Source organism: Bos indicus x Bos taurus, chromosome 14 (genome assembly GCF_003369695.1).
Source record: "Bos indicus x Bos taurus breed Angus x Brahman F1 hybrid chromosome 14, Bos_hybrid_MaternalHap_v2.0, whole genome shotgun sequence".
Taxonomy (NCBI): Eukaryota; Metazoa; Chordata; class Mammalia; order Artiodactyla; family Bovidae; genus Bos; species Bos indicus x Bos taurus.
This window is the reverse complement of record NC_040089.1, coordinates 54,199,338-54,206,103: the sequence shown is the minus strand read 5'-3', so window position 1 is coordinate 54,206,103 and position 6,766 is coordinate 54,199,338. Positions and strand designations below refer to the sequence as shown.

General features: G+C 36.1%; 1 non-coding gene across 1 annotated transcript; it reads left to right on the top strand.

Annotated features, from left to right (window-relative positions):
* The first annotated feature begins 448 nt into the window (after positions 1–448).
* On the top strand, positions 449–564 carry LOC113904521. Its single transcript, XR_003514541.1, has one exon. It is a non-coding gene; the product is annotated as a U5 spliceosomal RNA (small nuclear RNA).
* Positions 565–6,766: the final 6,202 nt, after the last annotated feature.

Below are 6,766 nucleotides of genomic sequence, written 5' to 3'. Positions count from 1 at the left end.
GTGTCCGACTCTAGCGACCCCATGGTCTGCAGCCTACCAGGCTCCTCCGTCCATGGGATTTTCCAGGCAAGAGTACTGGAGTGGGGTGCCATTGCCTTCTCTGTGGGATCAGATCAGATCAGATCAGTCGCTCAGTCATGTCCGACTCTTTGCAACCCCATGAATCGCAACACGCCAGGCCTCCCTGTCCATCACCAACTCCCAGAGTTCACTGAGACTCATGTCCATTGAGTCAGTGATGCCATCCAGCCATCTCATCCTCTGTCGTCCCCTTCTCCTCCTGCCCCCAATCCCTCCCAGGAGTCTTTTCCAATGAGTCAACTCTTCGCATGAGGTGGCCAAAGTACTGGAGTTTCAGCTTTATAGCATTATGTATTATCTATTAGAGATGAATGGAGAAGGGCATGGCAACCCACTCCAGTATTCTTGCCTGGAGAATCTCATGGACATACTCTGGTTTCTCTTCAGATTGTATAAATCTTTCGCCTTTTACTAAAGATTTCCGTGGAGAGGAACAATTCTGAGTTTTTTGTATACCTGTGGCGAATTCATTTTGATATATGGCAAAATCAATACAATATTGTAAAGTTAAAAAATAAAATAAAATTTAATTTAATTAAAAAAAAAAAAAGAATCTCACGGACAGAGGTGGCTTCTGGGCTACTGTCTATGGGTTCACAAAGAGTCGGACACGACTGAGCAACTTGCCACGAGCATTAGATATGGCAACTTCTCATTTTTGTTCAATCGCATCCGATTCTTTGCAACCCCATGGACTGCAGCACACCAGGCTTCCCCGTCCTTTACCATCTCCCGGAGCTTGCTCAAACTCATGGCAATTTGACTCTCTCGGGATTAAAAATAAATTCATCTCCTTAAAAATAAATTCATCTCCTTGTTGTTTTCTCCCCATCTCCATTTTGCTCTGAAACTACCAAACTATTGGGCTACAGCTACCAGAGGACCCTGATAATTTTTGACTGAAAGGAAAACTGATAGTTGTAAGTTTAGTTTATTCAGGGTTTTACAGAGGGTTATAGCCCAGGAGACTGTCTCTCAGTAGCTCTGAGAAACTGCTCAGGAGAAGCATGATTTTCAGTCCAGTTTTATACTTTGTCAGAACAAAGAACATACACCAAACACAACAGAGGTTTATTCCTTCAAGGTTTTAACAGAGGTTGGAAAAGGAAATGGCAATCCACTCCAGTACTCTTGCCTGGAAAATCCCATGGACAGAGGAGCCTGGTAGGCTACAGTCCGTGGGGTCGCAAAGAGTTGGACCTGACTGAGCGACTTCACTTTCACTTTCACTTCAGCATGTACAGTCAGCAAGACCTTGGTGTCTGGGAAGGGAAACTTACTTTTGAAGGAATGTTAGCACTGGTGTTACAGGAAAGGAGGCATTTATCCCTATCTTCAGGTGGACATTCTAAACAATCTGAATAAGGCACTATTCTCTTTAATGGTTAAAGCAGGCATACAATGTAAGCTTGACAGGGCACAAGACAGGCTGTTGTAATGCACATAAAGTTCAGGCCAAATCATGTAAACTGGAATGGCTTTCCTGCACCTCAGTATTAGAAAATTTCTTCCAGCATAGTTTAGATTATATTTTTCTGTCACACATTATACTGTCCCTCTCTTTTTCATCATCTTATCACTTGATATGATGAAAATTTCTTGACTGTTCAACACCATTTAGGTGTATGGGATAAGTGATTTTTCATATGTTTTTCTACTTTATTCACACCACATAGCACAGGCAGACAATCGAGAGAAACCATTCTGATTGGACTAATGAATCTTGATGAGCCTCATAATATCCTCCATTTGTTGGATTGCCCTTTACAGATTCACTCTGGGACTCTACAGATGGCACTGTATTCTTTACTAGCTTCTTTTACTACAATCTTTCAGTCTCCTTATAGCCCATAGGAAAAATTTTTTGATATTCAAATGTTCCTTAAGTTAGCCCAAGAGGAAAACTTCTCAAGATCTCGAATACTGCTGCACTCTGCCACTTATGTTCTCTCTTTTTTCATCCCCCTTAGGTTTAAAGCAGAGCCAGCCACCTTTATCTGCCTCCAAGATTTTCTAGGTCCAAAGGAGAGACACACATAGGCTATAATCAACCTTAAACCAGTAGCAATATATGAGTTACATGGAAGTAAGCTATTCAAATTCAACACCTTCCAGAGGGGTGATTATAAAAAGCTACATAATTGCAAGAGTGTTCATCCTTCTTGTTTATTATACTTAAAACTCTGACCAATGCTTTAAAGCAAAATTAACATACAAAAAAGAAACAGTAATGCCATGAAGGTCTTCTTAAAAGAGTAACATCTGAGATCTGAAGGATGAATAGAAATTAACCATGACAGATGATACAAGGACACTAGGCAGAGGTAACAGACGTCCAAACGTAATTAGTGGTTAAGAAAAAAAGACTAGAGGCTGAATAAGCAGAGATAAATTCAATAAGAATGGAGCAGAATGGGCAAGAAAAAGCGTGAAAGGAGACAAGGATGACAGGGCTAAATACTAATTTAAGTTCCATTTCCTTGTACTATTTATTTTGTAATTAGTTTCTATTTTCTTGGTATTCATTTTTTTTCTAGTCCACTTAGAATAATATATTTTATTATGTATTAATAATATACATTGTTATATAATAATAATAAATTAAGACATCATCTCAATTGATTCTCTGTGTTGTTTGTTTCTTTGCTGATTGGTTTGTTTGAAAATATGTGTTATGTGTTTCTTTGTATGCATGTGTGCATGCTAAGTCACTTCGGTTGTGTCCAACTCTTGGTAACCCTATGGACTGTAGCCCGTCAGGCTCCTCTGTCCATGGGGATTCTCCAGGCAAGAATACTGGAGAGGGTTGCCATGCCCTCCTCCAGGGGATCTTCCTGACCTAGCTTTCTATGTATATTAGAAATTAAAGCTGGGGAAAATGTATCATGTTTGCACATCATGTGTGGGGTTCACAATTCTGTCAAGTGGTCACAGAGAGCTTAGCATATCCAGATATACTTTTTCTCACCCCCCTTGCTGCTGTTGCTGTTGCTGCGTCGCTTCAGTCATGTCCGACTCTGTGCGACCCCATGGACTGCAGCCTACTAGGCTTCTCCATCCATGGGATTCTCCAGGCAAGAACACTGGAGTGGGTTGCCATTTCCTTCTCCAATAGCATGTGTTAATTTTTAAAGTAAAATTTTAATGAAATATGATGTATAAGGTATACTTAGAGAAAGGTATACAAATTTTCAGAAATCATACATTTGGAACAATTTTATGATTGTGAATATATCTGCTTAATCAACATCCTGATCAAAAAACAGAATCAAGAAATTAGCTTCATGTGGATCAGAGATTTGCTTTTTAAAAAATAAAGCAATAATGAACTAATACAGAAACCCTTTATAATCTGAGAAGAAGAATGTCTTTCCAACCGTGTTTAAGAATACAGAAGCCATGGCAAATTTGACAAATTTTACTACAGAGAACATTAAATATGAATATCTAAGAAAAATATGACGAAGTCAAATGTGAAAACTTATTTATAGCCAATATCATAGGTTAAAAACTAATATCCTGAAGTATAAAGAGATCCATAAATAAATACGTAAAATACCAATAAATCTATAGAAAAGCAGGCAAATGACATGAGAGATAATTCAGAGAAAAAATATTTAATACAAATGACTTAAACATATGAAAAGATAACCAATCTTTCCAATTATAATATTGGTATTAATGCTTTGGGCAATAATTCTCACCTATAATATGATGAAAATAAAAAATTTTGATCACACACTTTATTGCCAAAGCTGCATGGAAAGTGGCATTTTCATCTGAATTTGTGGCAGTACATATTGTTAATCCCCAATGAATGTAGTATATTTACACACAATGGCTTTTCCCAAGAAATGCTACAATTCTACTTCTAGAAATTATCCTATTGATGGACTGCACACATGTAAAATGACATACAGGGTTACTTATTGTAAAAAAAAAAAAAAACTAACTGAAGATAGAAAACAAACTATTTTAAAAAGATCTGGAAAGATATAAAAGAGACTTTGGTCAGAGTGACATTATTCAGGGGTTGGTCAGAAAGCAAAGTGTGGAGGAAAAGGAATTGGACAATAACGTCTATCCTTTTAGTGTAAAATGTACATGATATTCATGCCAAAAAATAACATAGGATAAATTGTATGATTTTTTCAAAAATTAACATACCAACCTATCAATGTAGAGATGAACACACGTAAAATTACCAGTGACCCTGAAACGCTCCTGTGTCCCCTGCAGTTCAAAGCCTCACCTGAACTTCTACTACTAATTTGATTTCTGATCATATATTTTAGTTTTCCCTATTTTAAAAAGATTTATAAATGATAGCCTCACAGTGTGTAATGTTTGTACTTGGGTCCTTTGACCCAACGTTATGTTTGTGAGAATCTTCTACAAATGTTGTCTTTTGTTGTAGCTGATCATTCCTTTGGATGTTTATTAATTCCCTTGAATGAACATATTTATCTGTTATAATTTGATAAACACCTGGATAAGTTTGATGGGAATATCTTGATGGCTTCCAGTTTGAGGTTATTGAAAATAAAAACTCTAGTGCTAAAAAAAATTCATAATGCTGTTACAACCATTCCAGTAAATGTCTTTTTGTGAAAATATGTATGCCTATCTGCCACATATACACCCATGATAATTTCTGGATCTCTACATATACATACATCTGAGCCAAAAGAATGTATTACTTTCTTAAAACTTTAAAATTCAAAGTACACAAATGGAAATAAATAACAGCATGGAAAGTGAACAGTGAGACTATATGAGTTCTTGATTTCTTACTTTTTTAGGACTTCAGTTTTCCGAAGTCATAGAAAAATTATTTACTTTTAGGAAAAAGATCTCTACAATTTGTCTTTTTGAAATGTATCATAATTTTCCCAGTGATTCAACATGTTGATTTTCTTTGTACAGACCACTGGAGAAACAGATTCATGTTATTCAAATCCCCACCTAATATTTTGCTTGGTATATGCTGACATAATAAATACAAATTATATTGATAAGTGAACTTATATTCATTTATATAATTTTGGATTTTTAGTGCTGAACTCATTATTTTACTTTAGGATTTTCCAATGTCTTTATTTAAACGTTATGTGAAGTCACGGAATTTTCTTTTCTTGTTCTTCAGTTTCTTATCTTCCAAGGGTCTATAAGAGTTATTTCTTGGAAAACATATATATGACTGATTATTCAGGCAGAAGCAACAGTCTATAAAGTATGATGAACATACAGTTTTAGCAACTGTCATTTTTATTGCTTTCCTAAGCGAGATGATAACTTTCAAATCATCCAAAACTTTTCTCTTAATCCTGCCCCTGGAATACGGATTGCTCAGATTCAATTTCTGGAAAATATATGGTAATTTGTTTATCTCTCAGTTCCACCTTGACTTTCAAGTTGTATGTTATAGAAAGTTCTTAATATAAACAAGTCTAACTGTTGAAATAACATAAACTTGAAAATGTAAAGGTGTCGGATGATTACTCTACCTATACATTTGGATCCATGCATATTAGCTGAAAAATTTTAATATGAAATTAATCCCAAATCTATTAAAAAATTAGCAACATATTGTGGCTTGTGACTTTATTGATTGCTTTTCCTGAAACACTAAATGAAATGTAAACCTTGAACATTCATCCAGTCATCCCTTTGCATTTGAAACAGCCCCATGATAAGAAAAAATGAAAAAGATATTATAATTACTAAGTTCCCCTCAAATAGTGCTTCAGAACATTTATAGTCTAAATAAAAACAAGCAACTGTAGAATTGTTTAAAACATATGTACTGTGTTTTTTGTAACCACTCCATCAACTTTGTTTCTCTTTGATCAGACCAGTATTCATCTGCCTCTCACTTCCCTTTAATGACTCTAGACACATCACATGGAAACCAGTGATCACAAGTAATTTAAAAGTGTGTTACTCACTCAGGCATAAGCAAGGCAAGAAGGTTCCTGGATGAGGGGCCCCACCAGGTCATGTAGATTCCTGGACTCTCTGATGTCCTGATGGAGAGACGAATGGCACAGGTTGGGAGAGAAGGAGGAAGAGGTATTGGGAGAAAGGGAGGGGGTGGGAAAATGGGGAGATAGAAAGAAGACATTTAAAGGGGTGTTTGTATTTATACATATGACAGGAGATAGTAGGCAGGATTTCTGAATATTGCTAAACAGACTCATTTTAAGTAGCCAGTCAAACTGAGGGGGAAAGAGGAGACTGAAGGACAGACAGGCAGGGCTGGATACTTCATATATAACTTGCCCTTTGTTCAGCACAACATAATTTGCATAGGGCTGGGGAGATTGATGGGGCCCACTCACACAGGTGTTAATGGTTTAACCAGATTTCATTTTGCCTTGTACGGATGACTTACGGTTTTCAGTTTTATTTCTCTACAAATATGTGTGTATGTATGTATACATACACACAAACAAACACAATATTTCCTTTCTCCCCTTCAATTTTATTAGCTAATATTTAGAAATCAAAGGTGAAATATGGGAGACTTTTGCTAGCTTATTTTCTTTAATCACAGAAGCAATTTTGAACAAATGTTTCAAATCTAGTGTTTTTTCCATACATGGGTCAACAAAGTACTAAAGCATTTAGATGCATTGTATCTGTTAGGCTTTATAAGTATCATTAACTAATTTCGAATTGTACT